Genomic DNA, 21,586 nt, shown 5'->3' on the forward strand with positions numbered 1-21,586 from the left:
TAGGCAATATCTTGGTTTAAAAATAGATAAGACTAGGGGAGGATACAAAATCTCACAAATTGAGAAGATTAACCAGCCACTCAGAATGTTTAGGATGGAACTGTGTAAACCGGCAAAAACTCCAATGGGCCATGATGACGAACAAAGCCCTGTATTCGATAAAGGTATTTATCAATCCCTAATTGGTAGCTTATCTTATCTTAGTAAATGGTCAAGGCCAGATATAGCATATAGTGTTAATCAATTGGCCAGGTTTAATGCTGAACCTACTGAAAGACACTGGCAAGCTGCTAAGAGGATATTAAGATATCGTAAGCAAACAATGCATTATGCATTGTATTTAGAACCTAAGGATGATCTGAGCTTAACTGCATATGCTGATGCAAGTTTTGCTACAGATGTGTCTACATGGAAATCAACATCAGGGTTTGTTGTATTCCTGGGAAAAGCACTAATTGGATGGCAGTCTATTAGACAAAAACATTTAAGTCTATCAACTATGGAGGCTGAATTCTCATGTTTGTCATTATTATTATGGATTTGGTTTGTTATAAACAACTCCTATTTGATATGGGAATTGACATACAAGAGCCTATTGTTGTTTATAAAGATAATCAAGCAGAAATTCAGATGGCATCCAATTTTGCTGTAAAAACTAGGTCAAAACACACTGATCTAAGATATCTAAATGTAAGGCAAAGTGTGAATGGTAAATTAGTTTCACTGAAGTACTGCATGCGAACATAATATTGCAGATCATTTTACTAAGGCCCAAGGTAATATAAAGCATAAACGTTGTTGCGAGGAATACGGATTAAGATTGTAAGATTTATATATTGTCCTACCCAAAGTGGAGAATGTTAGGAATATAATCTAATGGTTGGGTTGGCAATACATAAATCATGTAACAATATTATACCTGTTTCTTTAAATCATGCTGTAAAATGTGATTGCTGTTTCCTCAATCGACCATAAGATGGAGCCAGAATCACTGTTAGATGCTGATCTGATCTGAGTGTTTGGAAGCTGGCTGTTAGAAGTGCCGTATACTGATCAGCGTGAGCTATTGTAAGTTTTGCAACTGCTAGCAAACTTTGTGTACCAGACTGATAGTATGATTATGGACTATGTTATTTGGATTATCCCTTAACTGAAAGACGTTGATGACTGACTGTCTTAACCGTGTATGACTTGGACTGTTTGATGGACTCTGATACCTCTACTTCCACGAAAGTAAAAGCCTATTTAAACTGCAGCGTCTCTGTATGCTGGTTTGTGCGTTCTCCAACAACACTCTCACAATGCTTCTCTGAACGCATTCGCTCTCCCAATGAGGAGCTTACCTAACAGTATCCATGAATTTCCTGCTGTTTCAATGCAGGTCAAATTTCAGGGTAGTATTATCTATTCTGAGTTGCCAACATTTATGTTATAAAGTTATGGTTTCAGTTGCAACTTCTTAGCTCTGCATCTCAAATTATCTTTGCCTGCAGAGTTATATTTACTGAAGAATTAATCTGCATTGTCAGAATGGTCTGGATGATTGCAATCCCCAAACTATAAAACTATATTTTCAAGATAAACTTGTTTTGTTGGTACTTGGCACTATAAAGAAAAGAAAACTATTGGGTTTTTTTTTAAGTGTGAACAGTTCTTTGTTAGGTCTGCTAATAAACAAATCTTGAATAAGGACACAATACCATTGTTTTAAATAAGAATTGTCAAAGAGGCTCTGAAAAGGAGCTTGCAATGAAATAATATTTAAATTTAGTTCCCAAGAGATTTAGTTCCCCAACGCAACAAATGAACAAAAAAGTGAAAAAACTGAAACATTTGACACATTCCTCTTTGAATTCGTTCTTAAAAGCAAGGCATTATTTGCTATTCTTAAAAGTCAAAAGCAAAGTAAGTCTTTTTTTTTAAAGAGAGGCGTATCTGAAAGACAACTACAACTGTCTTTACAGCATCAGTCTGCAACAGTTCCTTTCAATTTAGATCAGTTCCTCCTGTCCTTTTCCTCTACCTTGGTTGAAACACAGTGGTTAGAGCCACCTAATATTTTAGCTATTATTTAAAAATTAGTAAATCACATTAAGAATGACTACTTATGAAAGAATAATTTGACAGTGAGATGAGTGACATATAAATGTATTAAATAAACAAATAAACATAGCATTGTAAAATGGAAATCTTATTTGTAAAAATTTAGACATCTGAAACATTCCAAAGGAGGAGAGGATGGTCAAGATTTTCCTTATAAGTTCCATTTTTGCCTTAAGATTATAGAAAATAAAATGGGAATTATCTTCTATGAGTTGCATATAGTTATACCATTAACAGCTCCAAATACCAAGCTGGATTTCTTTGTATTAGCTCTCTCATATGTAACCCTACTGTCTCCTGCCTTTCTGTCTTACCCTAATTTCATTTGTGCAGAAATTCTAGGTTGCTATACATAGTACAGTACAGGCTGGGATAACAATCTGGAACAGGTTGATTCCAAATGTATAATTAAAAGACAGTCAGTAGTTAGTTATGGTATGTAACATATTATTACAGCATTCTTTTACTCTCAGGGATTATTGCTTGCCATTTTGCTTGTATCTTGCTGGAAGTGTCAAAAGTAGCTAGATCAGCTTCATGCTTAATTTGCTGGAGTAGCAACAGAGTTGAGTGAAGGACAGACTAAGAACTTTTGAAGTTTGGGGTAGAAAAAGGTGGCGGGGTGATTGAATCTTTCAGTGAAAAGATCTGTGAGAAGATAGAAAGGAATATAACAAAGTAGACTGGATTCCAATTTAATTTTATTAACATGTCATTGCATTGTGCTTCAAAAGTGACCCAACCAGCTTGGTCATGGGTTCCCCAGTTCAGTTTCATGACCTGTAATCAGAATAGAATGGAGCACACTAATTCTCTGTAAAAGAAACCTACCTAATACATCTATTCCAAAGCCAAACTATTGCTGATTTTGATCTGACTGTATTTTTAGACTCTCTATTTTGGTTACAAAAAAAAACACATTATTTTTTAAAAAAATACCATACATGATATTTTAGGAAATGGAAAGCATAATGAATGCAGACCACTGGTACAACAGATTATTCTTTGACAGACCCAGAGGCATCTGCAAATGAAGCCTGCCAAAGAGGCAGATGCTGCTTGTATTTAAGTAGCTTCTATAGCCTGTCATTTGGGTCCAATCATTCGAATGCCAAAGGATGAAAGCTGTGCATTGCAATAAATAAAGTGCTAATAGCCAATGTGTTCCTAGCTTTTTAAAATAGCAGCATCTTTTACCATATGGGACTGAGAAATAGCTTATATGTGGCAAATATAACATAAAAGATACTCTCTTTCAGCGCAGCATCTATGGTGGAGATCTGCAAAGAGAAAGATTGCTTACAGGATCATTCTTCAACCCACTACTTCATACTTATGAAAAGATAGGAAAGTCATGTTACTGAAATTGCAAAATGAAGCTTCAAACATTGTGCCCAAATCCCAATTTCTGATATATATTTTTTTGAATTATTCTTTTAGAACCAGGATAGCAATATTTGGAAAAGCTCTTAATCTGTATACTTTCATTTGTCAATAACTTCTTACAAGATATTCTATGGGAGAACAGATGCAAGTAGCACTCAGACTTATATATCACTTCATAGAGCTTGACAGCTCTCTCTAAGTGGTTTACAGAGTCAGCCTATGGCCCCCAATAATCTGGGTTCTCATTTTACTGATCTTGGTAGGATGTAAGACTGAGTTAACCTTTGAGCCAGCCAGTATCAAACTCCTGGCTGTGGGCAGAGTTAGCCTGCAATAATGCATTCTAATCACTGTGACACCACAGCTCTTTGCAAGCTACTCTTTGTAAGCAACAGAACGGGACAACTTGCCACAGTCAACTCGCTGCAGCCAATTTGCCATGGCCAACTTGCCACAGCCAACTTGTCATAGCCAACTCACCATGGCCCACTCACCATGGGGCAACTCACCATAGCCAACTTGCCACAGGATAATTTAAGAATTCAATTTAATTATTTAAAATAAATAAGAAATATTTTAATTTTTGTCATTTGTATTCCATTCTATCCCTCCTTTTGCATCCCTTCTTTAATGATACTATTGTTGTGGCCTATCAGTGGCCAGAAAAGCTGGCAGCAGATTTGGACAGTGAGGAGGTTGGGGAGCAGTGGTGGGATTCAGCCAGTTCGCACCTATTTGGCAGAACCGGTTCTTAACTTTCTAAGAGGTTCAGAGAACTGGCTGTTGGAAGAAATCTTCTTTTGTTTTTTTCCGCTTTACAGGGCTAATCCTGTATGGAAGGCAGGAAGGAAACATTCTGGTTGTTTCTAGCTTAATCTTTATTGCCCTGCTTACAGAAACTGCCTTTCCGGTTAACCCTTATTACATTGTAACAGCTAAGGCAAAGTGCCCATCGACCTGAGTAATGTTGAGTTGGCCAAGCCCACATGGCCACATGATACTAAGCCCCGCCTACCCACCTAGTCATTAGGACAGAGAATCGGTTGTTAAATTATTTGAATCCCACCACTGTTGGCGAGGAACATGGCAGTCTGAGGAAAACTCTGAAGAGGGCTCTGTGTCGAAGGAAGAGAGGGGGCCAGAACCATATGCCAGTTATCAGAGTCATACATCAGTGAGGTAGATGAACAGCTGGAGCCTGTTCCCAGTGTGCACATGGGCAGAGTTGCCAGACGAAGAGAACAGCTAAAGAACAAGAGTCGACTTAAGGGTGGACAATTAATGCCCCCCCCATAGAAAATAAGGAGTGAAAGGGGAGTGGAGTTTGTAGGAGACAATTAGTTTGCTTAATTGGTTTGTGACTCTCTGAAACTCCTTGCCAAGTTTTGCAGATATCGGCCTGTCAGCTCTCCCAGCCAGATAAAGTCTGGAGTGTAAATCCTCCCTTGAAAGACGTTGTTGGATGTGAATGAGCAGAATTCACAGTAAATTAATAAAAGGGTTTTTGTCAGGACAAGGAGTTTGTTTCATGCTCTTGGGAAGCCTAGGTCAGAACAGCTATTTTATCATTTCTTTTATATTAGTGTAATTCTTGTTCTGCAGAGAATTGTCCTACAGTGAGTTGGTCATGGTGAGTTGTCCTGCAGCTAGTTCACCTATTGCCTTTTATGTATAATACTAAATAATAAGATTATAATACTAAAAATATTATTTCATTCAATTTATTAAAAATGGGAAATAGATGTCCAAAACAAGTGTAAGAATACAGTAGAATACAGCTGGAAGGGACGTTGGAGGTCTTCTAGTCCAGCCCCCTGCTCAAGCACAAGAGCCTATAGTATTTCAGATAAATGGTTGTCTAGTTTCTTTAAAACCTCCAGTGATGGAGCACCCATGATTTCTGAAGGCAAGCTATTCCCCTGGTTACCGTATTTTTTGGAGTATAAGATGCATCTTTTTCCCTCAAAAAAGAGGGTGAAAATCTGGGTGCATCTTATACGCTAAATACAGCATTTTTGGCCTCCTGAAACTCTGCCCTCTTCACCAAAATGGCCGTGCATAGCCTTTAAGAGGCTTCCAGAGTGCTGCTGGGGGCTGGGGAGGGCAGAAATGAGCAAAAAACAGAGTGTTTTTTGTTCATTTTTGCCCCCCCCCCCCAGCCTCCTGAAGCACTCTATAAGCCTGCTAAAGGCTATGCATGCCCTTTTCTTTTTGACAAAAAACAGGCTCATTTTCATGAAAAACGAGCCATTTTTGGGAAGTCTGTAGAATGCAAAAACTTTTTTTTTAATTATCCACTTCAAAATCTTGGTGCATCTTATACTCTGGTGCGTCTTATACTCTGAAAAATATGGAAATGTCTCCTTCATGCCAGCTTGCTTCTCTCTTCGGTTATTTTTCAGCCATTATTTCTTGTCCTGCCCTCTGATGCTTTGTAGAATAATTTGACCCCCTCTTCTTTGTGGCAGCCTTTCAAATACTGGAATACTGCTATCATATCACCCCTAATTCTTCTTTTCTTTAGAGTAGCCAAATCCAAAGCCTGCAGGTATCTTCATATATTTTAGTTTCTCAACCTTTGCTCATCTTAGTTGCTGTTCTCTGAACTTTTTCCAAGGTCTCAACATCTTTTTTGTAGTACGGTGACCAAAATTGGTTGCAATATTCTAGGTCTATTTCTTTCTCTCCAATCTCAAGGATATATTGTAGATATAAAGATGTCACCACAACTTAAAGTACTTGATTGAATTTTAATTATATATTTTCTTTTGGTTTTAAGTGTGAAAGGTTTTCCTCCATATATAGGGAAACTGCTTCTTTCTTATGGCTGTTTCTTCAGTTCTGTATTTAGCTTCTTCAACAATCTTTTTCATTTGACTTGGATATGGATATTTAAAGTTTTGTATGTAACTCATTTGCCTCTTTCTTTTGGTTACGTATATCAAGCATATTTATGTTTAATGCTTCATATGCAGCACAATTGTGCATTTAAGGAAGGGGAGTATGGATTTAGTTTGCAAAACATTAACTCACCAAACAATATGCAGTTCTTTCCTAAAAAACACAAATAAACAGGTTTATCTAAAGCAAAGTTCTTCTCCTGTTTATATAATACAATCTGGGAATATTTAATAACATAATTATCAACACTTGCTATGTTACAGTGACTACTATCTATCTATCTATCTATCTATCTATCTATCTATCTATCTATCTATCTGTGCTGGTCTTGTTGTATTCGGGTCTTTTTCCATGTAAGATTTAGATTGTCTTGGCAACGTTTCAGTGACATCTCACTCGCCATCTTTAGGCTGGGTTTTGGGCTTAAACCCAGCCTGAAGATGGTGAGTGAGATCTCACTGAAACGTTGCCAAGACAATCTTAACCTTACACAGGAAAAGACCCGAATACAACAAGACCAGAGAGAGGCAGGGAAGTGGGTAAAGGTTCCCCTCTCACATATGTGCCAGTCGTTCCAAGGAGCCTACGAAATACCATGCAAAATCTGCCCTGCAACATACATAGGACAAACAAACAGGAGAATAAATGCATGCATCGCAGAATACAAGAACTCAGTAAGAAAAAAAGAAAAACGTCCTCTCTTTTCCAGCACCTTAAAGCTACAGGACATGAAATTAATTTTGAAGGAACCAAATTAATCTCAAAAACTGAACACTTCAACAAGAGAATAATTATGGAAGCTATGGAAATAGAGAAACACCCCCACAACATGAATAAACGTGACGATACCTCCCACCTACCAGACATCTGGAAACCAGCCCTAGTCAACAAATGAGCCCCACCCACCACCCAGGCCATTACAACACAAAACAACAATGGACACACAGCCAGCACCAATCAGCACCAATCTACCAATCATGATACAACCACACAACCAATCAATCCACTTACTGAAACAAAGCCAGCAATCCACATACCCCCACCAAGATTTATAGAAAGATGGCAGCTCCGACCACACTTTAAGCTGAAAACACCAGCCTGAAGATGGCGAATGAGACCTCGCTGAAACGTTGCCATGACAATCTCAATCTTACACGGGAAAAGACCTGAATACAACAAGACCAGCATACCTACACCCGTGAAAATCTATGAATATATATATATATATATATATATATATATATATATATATATATATATATATATATATATATATATATATATATATATACACACACACACACACACACACACACACACACACACACACACACACACACATATACACATATGTATGTATAATATGGAAAATACCATGTGATAGTCATATTTGTTTACATAGATTACTCTGATAAATAAGATTATCATATTTCTTTTAAATTTAATTGTGCTTACTTTTTTAAAAAATGTCAATTACTGACGCTGCTGCATGTCCGCACTCAGATATTCCACGGAATCTATTGCACATGAACTGTAAACTTTGGACAGATACTGAATGCTACTTTTCTGATAATATGAAATAAGAAGTGATGTCTGCCACAGCTGTCAAATATCATAATGTCAAGTGTTCACTATCAAATACAGACACTTGCTGCTGTCAAGATGTTAAGTACTACTGGAAAGTCTTTCTTCTAGAAGAGTGCAGTTTGTAGAGAGTATGTACACAGTCAGAGGACATTTGGATGAAAAATATATATCATGCAATCACAAAGAAATTTTGCAGCAATTTTATGTAATTGAAAGGATTGCAACATAGGGAAATCCTGCTGGGTTATTGGGTAGACTTTAAGCCTACTTGTGAGTAAACATCACTCTGAACGTAAACCTGCTCTGCTCATAAAAAGGGCTGCTTTATTTGTAGGGCTTAACCAAACCACACTAACAATAGGAACTCTGCAAGCCAAATACATTTAGGAAACCATTTAAACAAGCAGTTTTTAAAGTGAGAAGGGCATTAATCTTGCAACAGGGATATAAAAAAGAGCTGCTAAAATAATGAAATGATTTACCAATACGGGTTAATTTTTTTAAAGGAAAAAGTAAGTAGCTTAGAAAAATGCTTTAAATTAAAAAAAATGGGAGGGGGGAGTGTCAAAATGTGGATGCTGTTCATGTCAAGCAATTTTCATACAAGGTAACCTGGAAACACCAGTGGTGTGCCGGAGCTGCCTTGTACAGCTGACAAGACATAATTGGAATTTTGTGAATTGGTTGATAGCAGAGCTGAGTCACCTAGTGGGCCAAATAGCTGTTGACTGATGAACATCCTGATATGGTGGTAGCAATGGACCCAGTAGTGCTGGTTGGTAAACATTTAGCAGCATTCCACTGTTGAAAATAGAAGTTTAAGAAGGCCTTTTTGAAGAAAATATGAAAATAAAATGTGGTGAGAGAGCATTTTGCCTCTGCATAACACATAGTCAAATTATGAGAATTTCTTTTAGGAAACTAAAATGGCAAATCATGACCTCTATTTTCAACTTGAAGTAAGATAACATGGTGGAAGTTACATTTGTGGTAGGCTGGAAGTGAATAGAAGATAATTTTTCCTACCCTCCAGAAACTTTTGCTGGCCTTAATTGCAGTGAGGCATGTTGGCAGTGCATATTGCCCTAAGCTAGGACACAACTATCAAAATTATTTCCTGAAGCATAAATTGGCTTATGAAAATTTATACCTAAATCTACAGTACTTTGTTAGCAAGCACAACTGGTTCCAGTGAAATGATCCTTAAGCAAAATGCTCACTAAGTGAACATGTGATTCAAAGAGAGGTATGCTGTGAAGATATAGAGGTATGCTGTGAAGAAATAAATTTCTTATTTATATAATATTATCTCATACATCAATGAGGAGGCATGATGATTCAGTGCCTTAAGGATACCAAAGATGGTCTCAACACCAGCGGTTCAAGACCTAGCTCTGCATGGCAGGGTGAGCTCTTGTCACTCACTTCAGCTTCTGTCCACCCAACAGTTTAAAAGTATGTTCTATGCAAGTAGATAGATAGATAGATTTGGTGAGAAGACAAATTGGTGCTCTGTGCAGGCAGTCAAAATCCTGATGGCTGTGAACATTCCCAGTTGTGGCACCCATTTACAAGGCGGCTCCAGAAAGAGAGGAGGACTTAGGTGCTTCTGCAGGAAGATCATCTCGTCTTTCTCTCTGGTGCAAAGCCACCTCACCCTCCTGTGGCTTACCTTGGGAAGTGTGCAAATGTGTCCTCTAACAGGACTGAACGGAAGAATCTTCTTGTATGAGAAGCGAAATGTCTTCAAGAAAAACAAAACAAAACAAAGTCCAGTTGCTTTGTTGAAAAAGCACCTTTGGGAATAACAGGCTGGTGCCTTAGCAATGCTACTTGGTAATAACATTGGTGTCCTGGTTACTGTAATAAAACCATACACTAATGATACAAATTTCTTCTGGCACAGAAGAATAATTTGGGGACAAGTGAATGTATTGGCTGTATTATTTTTTTACCACTTATTACCAGGGGTGGGTTGCTGCCGGTTTTATTAGCAGTACACAACCCACATGCATGCCAGAACCCACCTCTGCTTATTGCCATTGTATTTGTGAATAGCTGCTTTCTGATGCAATTGTTAAACAAGGACTACCTGTGTATAACTTGTGCTTAAGCTATAATTTCTCAAACAAGTAGTTAAACTCTAGAGTTATGCAGTTTGCTTAGTTTGCTTTCCTTTTTTCGTATGCCAAAGCAATTGCAAGTAATTTCTTTGGGCATGTTAAAAACAGATCAGTCCAGGTCTCCATTTTAATCATTTTTAACAATAGCCCAGTGGTGCGTTCCTACAGTTTCAGACCTGTTCAGCCAAACCCGTAGTGGTTTGGTGGCCTGGGTCGCTGGAACAGGCAGCAACCCAGGCCTGCTACACCCTCGAACTGGTTCTCTGGGCGCTGCCGTAGGCGCCACCATCTTGTTTTTTGTTTCTGTGCATGCGCAGAACAATTTTTATTGCAATGTGCATATGCACGCAGTACACCCACAAGCAAACTGGCAATAGTGACTGCCAGAACCCACCCCTGCTATAACCATAACCCAAGCTGAGCACTTGATGTTTCTAGGGGTGGAACAGATGCAAATTGGATATTTTCCAAAGGATATCTGAAGTTATTTGTGACCTCATTCTGAAATCAAACCATGCCATAAATGTTCACAGTCTGATTTTTTTCCCCTGTAGGAGTATAACAGCAGCATAAAAACCAATTTACATCATTCATGGATTAATGCATTCAGCTGATGTTCACATATTAGGACACATAATATGCTATTGCACATGCTTATTACTGCATAATTAATTGAAATAACATTTTATTTGGACATGACGTTGCATGTACTGAAGTTTATAAAACCACAACAAATAGCTAAAAATGCAACTGCTTTGAACTCACTTAAAAGTGCACTTTTTAGAGAGCTGGCACAACACATTTCTGCAGATGCACAACATTTGAAATAATATATACAGGTGTCTAACAAAGCTGATCACAAATAACCCCCGTACCCTAGGAACGAGAATGACATGTGGATATATGCTAAAACTGATCTTTATAAAAATCATTTTATAAGCAAACATCTGTGCTGTTATAAAAGTTAATTGCTGGAGCATTCTCTCTACACCGACTCACACAGAACAATGCTTGGAAGGTGAACCTCTTTGAACTATAGAGCGTCTGGCATCATTCAGTAAAGCCAGCAGAGTTTTTGATGACTTTTATGAAGAGTGTTCATGTTATCATGTTTGATATTTACAGGTCACTAGAGGCTGCTATTTGTATATCTCTGAAAATGATCCTATATATGACCATGTACAGGTATTATATGGTGTGCTGGTGTTTGTGTGTGTGCATGTGTGCGCGCGCATAATGGCCAGCAGTTAAAGATGCTGAGTTTGTCAGATAGAAAACTATCTGGGTTTGAGACCCAAGTGCCATGTAATGGGTTGAGCTCCCATCCTTACTCCAGCTCCTGCCCACCTAGCAGTTTGAAAGCAGGCAAATGCAAATACATAAATAGGTACCAGTTCAGTGGGTAGCTAATAGCATTCCATGTTCCTTGGCATATAGTCATGTTGGCCACATGACCATGGAAATGTCTTTGGACAATGCTGGCTCTCTCCCCCAAGAAACAAAGATGAGTAATGCCCCCTAGAGTTGGACATGACTGAACAAGGGAAACCTTACATATTATACTGTATATTAGGGTCCCCAACTCTCAGGGTACAGACTGATACCAGTCCATAGCCTGTTAGGAACCAAGCTGTGCAAGCAGCAAATGAGCGAAGCTTCCTCTACTCATGCATGGGATAAAGGTTATGCATGAACTAATCCCTGGGCCCCCAAACTGTGGAAAAAGTATTTTCCCTGAAAATGGTCCCTAGTGCCAGAAAAGTTGGGAGCACCTGTTACATACATACATACGTACGTACATACATATATACATACAATTATTAATACTGCTATAGTATTATTATGAACCTATATATGATAATATAACTAATTTGGTGTAATTATTAAGATGCTGGCCTTGAAACCACGGGACTGTGAGTTCTAGTCCTGCCTTATGTGTGAAACTGACTGACTGTATATATGTATGTATGGATACATATAAATTTATAATATATAAATGTAAAAACACATTCGGAGTCACTGCCTTTTCAAACATGTGCAAGCCTCAGTAGATTATTGTATATACCTCTTCTTTCGCTGTATCTTCTGAATTAATTTCAGTGGAAGTGATTTTGACATCACTGAAAAAAGATCTTGCTGAGAAAATATATCTTAGGTGAACTCTGCAAATACACATTTGGAATCTGATTTTTTTTTAAAAAAAATATCCACAACATGGAACTTTTAGAAGTATGCAGCATTGCACATTTTCATTATTTTTTTTAAAATCTGTACCGTCCCTTTTTCCAAGGAGTGAAAATTACTATGCTAAAATCAGCTGAATAATGCTTCAGTTATGGAAGACTCTTGTGACTTCCTGCATGTGGGAACTTAGTATCAGAACAAGTTTCATCTATCTGTCATGGGATATTTGAAAACAAACATACCTCCTACGGATCAGTTCAATATTCATGTATCCTTCCCTGCTGAGGAGATAATGGAAAAGGAAAGGAAGAGAAGAAATCCAGTTTTTTCCCCAATATAAAAAAAAGAGGCATAGTTGGTAACAAACAATTCAAATACAGGAGTAGCAGGAACATGTAAAAACAGACACTATCAGTTCCAGATAGTTTGAGACATAGGTCTTTTTTGTGATTGAATCTGGGATAGAATGCATGCAAAAAAATATGACCTTTATCATTGGGCTACAGATGTTCCATTCCATGAATGCAAGCCAAAATTTGGCAGAATGTAACAGATCATGCAGAAATCTATTTGGCACGAAATAGGGAGCTAACTTCACAGTGACTGGATCATAGCCATGCATATCTGCAATTCCTCTGTGGCTACCTGACTTAATGTGATATGAGGCTGCACAAGGGACATTGTCACAGAAAGGATGCCAAAGTTTTTGCTTCTCAGGATAACTTTGTCACATTTCCAGTTTTCTATTCAAATTAGCAGGTGGTAATGCATTTCTGGAAAGCTACCAAGCTTTATATTTGGTGTCTCTTTAGGCATTACTATCAGAGGAAATAAAAGACATAATGGGCTTGTCAAATGGAACATCTAACCATCTCCGATACTTCACAGATCCTCCTAAACCTTTATGTTACAAGAATAAACCAGAGCGGGGCTAATGGTGTTGTTAATGTTTATTGCATTCTTTCATAAATGTTCTGTCATCATTTCCCTAAAATTCTGATCTTGCATCTAGTTCCAGTGAAAATGAAAATTATGGACTTTATTAATGATAATATCCTGCCAAGATTAAAGAATCTCCAAAATTAATAGCTCTGTATTTCACTATTAGATACATAAGTCAACAACAGAAAATTAATATTTTCTTGCACAAAATCTATACTAATTAATTCACCTTGGCTGACCTTCAAACAGCTAAAGGTTGGACCTGGTTAGTGTTTGACTGGAAATCCACTACATCTCAGACCTATAACATAGACTAGGAATAAAAACAATCTATAAGAAGGAAATCACCATTATGTTGTTGCCAAAATATGTACTAAGAGTTATATGTGACTCAAGGAAATCTGTATCATTTAATATTCCTCTTATGGTTCAACATTTTTAATTTTTTGGTGGTAGCATATTCAAACAATGAGGAGGCATAGTTGAGCCTACATACATTTTAGGTATGGAAATTTCTTTTTATGTTTTAGCTCTGATGGACAATGCCAATTTGGCTGCCAATGTTCTATAGTGAAACAGTTTTCTCAGTGTAGATTTTTATGGTTTTAAAATGGCATTATATAATAAATCATATAAAAGGAGAAGGCTTCTGAAAGGATTATGAAATGTTTAAAATTAGAAGTTCCTAAAAAGGGTTTTAGCAAAACAGATGACAAAACAGCTCAAGTCTTGTGCTTCTGAAAACTGATGAGCAGTCCTTAAAAGGAGTGTTTTTTAATTTTAAAAAAGAGAATGATATAGGGAAATAGGCAGTCCAGAAAAAAGGCATACTCAATGAAGAAACAATCCATAGTATGACAGCTATTTGCAGGCAAAGCTTGTTTATTCTACTCTTTAGAAGATAGAAAACAGAAAACAGAATAACAGAGATGGAAGGGAGCTTTGATGTCTCTTCAATCCAACCCTTTGCTCAAGCAAGAGACCCTATACCACTCTTGCCAAATGGTTCTCCAATCTCTTCTTAAAAGCCTCCTGTAATGGAGCACTCCCAACCTATGGAAGCAAGCAGTGGTGGGTTCCGGATCCCATTGCAACTGGTACACTGCAACGGGCCCCAGCATCAACCATGTGCAACCACGTGCACACGTGCAGCATGTGCGCAGCAGGCACATGCATACCTACTGCCCACAACGCTCCAGCTGCTCGGTGGAGCGTTGTGCAGGTGCTGTATGCTCCACGCGCGAAAGCCCTGATCGGCTCAAATACAGGTAAGGAGAGTGGGTGGGTGGGTGGGCCCTCTGGAGCACTGTACCTGAACATGCCTAACCCATACTGGGGCGTACCGGTCATAGCAAGCCATTCCACTGATTAATTCTTCTCACTGTCAGGAATTTTTTTTTATTAATTCTAAAATGGATGTCTCTTTCTTAAGCTTTGGAGAATAGGCTGACCACCTCTTCTCTGTGACAGCCCAGACTGCAAGATAGCAGTCTTCTAATATTTGATGGGCTGTCACAGAGAAAAGGTGATCAATCTATTCTCCAAAGCTTAAGGAAGAAACATCCATTTTGCCTCTTGTCTACCTTGTCACTCGTAGACTTTCTCTTCATTGTACCAAACATTACCTGTTTCTGCAACTCTTGAGCCATGGTGGCATATTGGTTAGAGTGCAGCACTACAGGCTACTTTGGCTGACTGCTGGCTGCTTGCAATTTGGCAGTTCAAATCTCACCAGTCTCAAGGTTGACTCAGTCTTCCATCCTTCCATTCCTCTGAGGTGGGAAAAAATGAGGACCCAAATTGTTGGGGGCAATATGTTTACTCTATAAACCACTTAGAGAGGGCTGGAAAGCACTGGGAAGTGGTATATACATCTAAGTGCTATTGCTTCATTGTATGAATTCCAGTCTCTAGTCCCCTGATCATCTTTGTCTTTTCACTCTACAGTTTCTAGAGTCTCAAAGTCTTTTTTTCCCCTACTTAGGTGAACATCTTTCTATTTCAACTATCGGTAGTACTTTGCACTGTGGACATAGCGGCTTTATTTTATTCTTTAGATGAGAACATTTTTAATACATATTAAATTGAACACTTTTAATACACTGCATTTTATGGATTGTTATATAATTTATATTTATTTTAGGTTTAGATTTATATGGCTTCCCACTCCACAATAATTTCTGGGAAAGGTACCATTTGAGAAACATGAATAATGAGAATTAACAATAAAATGAACTACAATAGAAATATTATACTATACCTGCAGAACAGCAACAACAAAACCACAAGGTAACAGAAAAATAACAACCTTTTTTGCCACAATTGTTAAGTGAATCACTGCAGTTGTTACATTAATAACATGGTTTTTAAGTAAATCTGGTTTCCTCGTTAAATTTGCCTGTCAGAAGGTCACAAAAGATGATCAGGCTGTTAGAATAGAATAGAATAACAGAGTTGGAAGGGACCTTGGAGGTCTTCTAGTCTAACCCCCTGCTTAGGCAGGAAACTTACTGTCAGCCTCTACTTTGCTACTTGCTTCGGCTGTCATTGAAACGGGGAGGGGAAGGCATGGTATTTGGGAAGGGAAGTCTTAAGTACAGGAGTGATTGTAAAAAGGGAGTTTTGTTCTCACCATCTACTGTGCATGCTGGAGATAATGAATTTGTCCACCAAGGCCAACTGTCCAGCATACCAACCTGATGATGCTTTTTGAAGATGGAACCCACATGACACCTGAGGGTTGGACTATGGGATGGGGTTACCAGGGGGAGGGAGTTGGGTTACATATTGATATCTATGATTACGTGTGCTTTTGCCTCAGATCTTGCTTTGCTTAGCTGCTATCTACTCATAACCAGTAAAAGTACTCTTAATTCTGAAAAATGGAGTTAAGTGATTTCTTTCTGGTTGCTGAGGGAGGCTGGCTTGACACTTACACCACTTCTGACAAATGGTTATTTAATCTCTTCTTAAAAACTTCCAGTATTGGAGCATTCAGAACTTCTGGAGGCAACTTTTTTCATTGATTAATTGTTCTGTCAGGAAATTTCTCCTTAGTTCTAGGTTGCTTCCCTCCTTGATTAGTTTTCACCCATTGCTTCTTGTCCTGCCCTCAGGTGCTTTGGAGAATAGCTTGACTCCAGGGGTGAAATCAACTTACCTTCTCCACCGGTTTGCAAATGTGAGTGCACGTGCCACAGGACCTTCCACGCATGTGCAGATTGTCAAAAATGGGATGTGATGACATCCGGGTAGACGATCGGAGCCTCATGCCACCATTGCTACCGGTTTGCCCAAACCGGATGGAATGGGGTGAATTTCACCACTGCTTGACTCCCTCTTCTTTAAGGCAGCCCCTGAGATATTGGAACACTGCTATCTTATCACTCCTAGTCCTTTTTTTCATAAAACTAGACATACCCAATCTTTATATGTTTTAGCCTCCAGTCCCTAATAATCTTTGGTGCTCTTCTCTGCACTCTTTCTAGAGTCTCAACATCTTTTTTTACATTGTGGCAACCATCACATGATCCTGGGACAATGTAATCATCATAAATATGAGCCTGTTGCCAAAATTGGATTATGTTATCATAGGGATGCTGTAATAAGTGTGAAAAATGGTCATAAATCACTTTTTCAGTGCTGTTTTAACTTTGAATGGTTACTAAATAAATGGTTGTAAATTGAAGAGTATTGTAATCCAAACTTTGAGAAAATTAAGTTTCCACTGGGAGGCATTGTTTCATGGAAAGTATGTGAAACATGCCCGTTATTCTGGATTTCACAGGACAAGCAGAACTATTAATGATATCTGACATTAAAGCAACAGATGAGCACAGCTAAAGCTCCTAAGAGCAGGAAAACAATCTTGCAGAACACAATTCAGGAACCTTGGCTAGGTATTCTTCCTCCTATTAATACTTACTAGAAATTTCCATGGAGGGAAAAAGAGAAAGAACTAATGCTGCTGCATTCTCACTCTTAAATGCTGAAGCTGGTCCAGAAGGACCTAATAAGGGCATGCAGGAGTGACTTTGAGAGATGTAAGAGCTCCAGCCAGGTAATAGTTAGATAAGAGGCAAGTTAGCAAGCAGCAGGAATGTGGATGCAGCAAACACCTGAGAAGGGACTCTCCCTAATTTCTTGTGCTATAAAGGCAATGGGAAACATGTATTTTCAGACTTGCAAGACTAATCTGCTTGCCAAATTCATTCCCACATAATAGCAATAGCACTTAGACTTACTGTATATACTGCTTCATAGTGCTTTTACAGCTCTCTCTAAGTTGTTTACAGAATCAGCATATTGCCCCCAACAATCTGGGTCCTCATTTGAATCACCTCTGAAGGATGAAAGACTGAGTCAACCTTGAGCCTGGTAAAATTTGAACTGCTGAACTGCAGCTAGTAGTCAGCTAAAGTAGCCTGCAGTACTGCACTCTAAAGACTGCACCACCTTGGCTCTTCAATATTACGGATAGAATGTTCAATGGTATGACAAAGTGCTGAAAGGTCAAGAATAGCTAGGAATGGATGCACTATCTCCATCCCAGTCCAACTAGTGTTCATTGAAACATATGATCGATGCTATCTAGACGGTGTGGTTTAGAGGTTAAAATGCTGTACTAGCAGTAGTGAGATTCAGGTTCTACTCCTTCCTTAGGCATAGAAGCCAACTCAGTGAACCTATCACATAATTATTGTGGTCTGATAAACTGAGCAATACCACTTGCCTTAAAGGACAGGTCCAATTTCTCAATTTGGGTATACAGTAGATGTAGATGTGTCTGTCTGTCTGACTATCTAGCAATCTATCTTAGTGTGTGTGGGTGTGTGTGGGTGTGTGTGGGTGTATGCATGCATGCATGTGGGTGTGTGTGAGTGTGTATTAATCATCTGGAAGTCCAAATGGGAACAGCTATGGAACTATAGAAATATAGTAGTATAGAAATGAATGCAAAATTAGGCTCTAAAAGATACTTATACAGTATATCATTTAATAAAATATTTCTAATAATATTATAGAAAAATACCAAAGTCATGATCCAGTGCAGTAAGTCTGGGTATAATCTTCATAAAATATATATTTTACAGAAATTACATTTTACATATTAGTCAACCAAATGTACCTACCCTGCTCATAAAGTTCTGCAGCATTAAATTTCTACTGTTTTGTTTTGAGCTTGTGACTGTAATGGTACCAGGGTAAGAAAAAGAACTACTGAACGGGAAACCATAAGTGGCTATATAAAATATAACAGTAAGTTTGCAAATTTAAATATGCTGAGCAAGGTGCAACCTTGTCACCTCTCTGTCATTTTTTTCCTCCTTCTGAATTAATATTGTTACTGAAAAGAACATCTGACACTATTGAGAGCAGAACTGAAGATTTCCAAGAGTTCCGTAATAGCTTCTATGAAAGTTAAAATAATTCTGGTGACCTCAATAGATACATAAAATGGAAGCCTGAATGTTGAATGCCAATATTTGCATTTCCTGAAATTAAATGAACAGAAATGTGCTAGCTGGCATTTGAATTGTCGGGCAACCAGTTTCTTGGCAGTCAGATATGCTTCTTCTTTTTTTCTCTTCCAGATACACAATACATCTTTTTGTTCCAGAATTTTAACTAAAAATTTGAAGAGGGGAGAGGAAGCTTACATTTGTTTCAATTAATGCATTTATGTACTCCTTTATTTTACTTTCTTATAGCCTTCCTCTCAAATCTGTTAGTACAATTCATGCTGTCTTTTTTTAAACCTATTTCAAAGTTGAAATTTTTTTATCATTTAACTTGGAGGATTCACTCAACCCATATTTTCCAGTTTGGCCAGATTCATAAATACCCCACATTTTGAACCATAAATCACAACTTCATTCCTTGTTCTCTCTGAGGGCAGTAGAGGAGAGGAGAAAAGGGGATTCAGCAGGCACAATGAACAAGCCAGACTATTCACCCCTGAATCTATGACATTGTGATTGAGAGACCTAAAATATATATCGCTGAAGGGCAGTGATTGATCTGCTGCTTAAGATATGGTACCAAATGGAACACTTGAGAGGAGGAAGAGGAGGAGGAAGAAGAAAAAGAGGAGGATCATCAAATGTTCAGATATCAGCATGTGAGACATACAAGGTATTGTTTTCATGAACAAAACACAATTTTAAAATGACATTAGGTGTATTCTTCCTACTGGTTAATTTAAATTTATGTTATAATGTCCACAAATTCACCATTGGAAATATCTCTAATTAACACATTGTTGCAATAATGAGTGCATCTTCGGATATTACAGAATCAGTCACATTAGCCTCTTTTCTCCTGGCTACTTTTCTGTACTTTTAACAGCTGTGCAAGAAGCAGAAATGATTACAGAAGGTTATTTGGTTTATTTATATTGTTTATCTTTAGCATGGCAATTAAATCTGAGTCCTAGTCATTGCATCCTCCTCCTCTTCTTCCTGATGCAAATAACAGATAGGCGTGTTCCATTAAGGGCTTCAAAAGTCTATTTTCTTAGCAGAAGAATAAGAAATAGAAATACAAACAAGAATGAAATCGGGTATAGAAAATGGGAATTTCTAGAAGTGTCAACTTTTCTTGGGGTTCAAGTTCACAAATGAATCACAGAAAAGTGGGGGAAAATAAGATTCAGAATTTATTTCCCCCCACCCCGAATCCTCTCTCTCTGTGCTTTCAAACTTCAGCAAAGAGCCTTGGAAATAGTCAGAAATGATTATTTTAAAGTTGACCTGAAAAGAAAGCTAGACATTTTAGTACCCACAAAACGGCTTTATTTTATTGGCAGCTTGCATGGTTCTAAATAGAATCATTTATTTTAAAAAGGTAGCTTCATTTTTCCACTGAGTCATTTTCAGGATTAGCAGTGTGGGGTTAATCCAGGCATAGTGACAGAAAATCTCAATAGTGGGATACAGTAATCCAATTATTAATATGCATTTTTCAAGTGTAAAATTTGTTGGAAATCAAACATGTGCTGAGCTTTCGTTTACATATAGACAAAGTTTCACAGTCATCTTCACCATTCATATTAACTCTTTGCGAACTGCAGGGGTTTTTGCTGAAAAGTTATTCATCAATATAAGCAATATAAAAAACAGGAAAAAGGCAACAAATTTGACTCTATAATATGTTCGCTCTCAGAAAGCCCCATTGTCTTCCAAATTGGAAACCTCTTTGACTTCAGCTACTGTAAAGAACTATTGGTTGATGGGAGCAAAATGCATATTTATTTACAAATATTTCAGTACAGCCAGGAATAGTTCCTCTGCCATTGCCTCTTAACCTGCTGTCTCTGAAGTTAAACTTCACTCATTCAAGACACTTTAATTGCACCTAGGTAACCTCCATCAGAGTACAGCTGTATAGAGTACAGCTTTTTTCTAGATTAATGCCTGCAATAAACTGTGCAGTGGGACTGAAAATAGCAAAACAGATGAAAGGGAAAATAATACCACTGATGTACCTAAGATTTCAAATATATATCAGTACACTATCAGTGACTTAAAGCAAAAAAAAAAAAATTAAAATAAACCACAAAGCCAAAGACACTGGCATCTGCTGTCAAAATTGCCTTAAAAACAATATGAAAAAAAGAAAAACATACTGTTGAAGTTAACTCTGACAACAAACAAATGATGAAATTGAATCAGAATGGATGGTAAAAGCATCTTTCTGCTCATGAAAGTGGATAGCATTATAGCTCTGATCAAATGTAAATAGAATCAGAATCACCTCAGTGTGGAAGAAATAGTGGCTCTAAAATTTCTAAAGAATGATCAAACCATCATAAATCACAATTAGATGAAGGGTGAGAGCCACAGTTATAATGGGCACAGCATAATACATTTTCCTCCTCATTTAGTGACTGTAATGGGAGGGGGAAGATTATCGATTGCTGTTATGTTATCTAGATAAAGTTCTCTCATACTATTACTCTCAAAAAATTTCAGTATCTGGGATACCATCTCCAAGGCAATGTCAAGGTGAGGTGTGAGCAAGGATGAATGCAGCCTGGATGCACTGGCAAGAACTCACTGGTGTGTTATGTGACAGGCAAATGTCAACCCATTTTAAATCTTAGATTTACAAGACAACCATCTGCCCTGTTGTACTGTATGGCATTGATTGCTGGGCAGCAACAACAGGGACCGAAGGCTATCTCCATGCCATGGAAATGTGAACACTCCATTGGATATAGGGCATCTCCTTTCTTGACCACATCACAAATGACACCATTTGACAACATTTTGGTGTGGCACCAATTATAGAGAAGATGAAAGAAAGCAACTCCACTGGTATGGACATATCCAGAGAGTAGCACCTTCCACCCTGGCCAA

The sequence above is a fragment of the Thamnophis elegans genome, chromosome 4, assembly GCF_009769535.1.
Source record: "Thamnophis elegans isolate rThaEle1 chromosome 4, rThaEle1.pri, whole genome shotgun sequence".
Classification (NCBI taxonomy): Eukaryota; Metazoa; Chordata; class Lepidosauria; order Squamata; family Colubridae; genus Thamnophis; species Thamnophis elegans.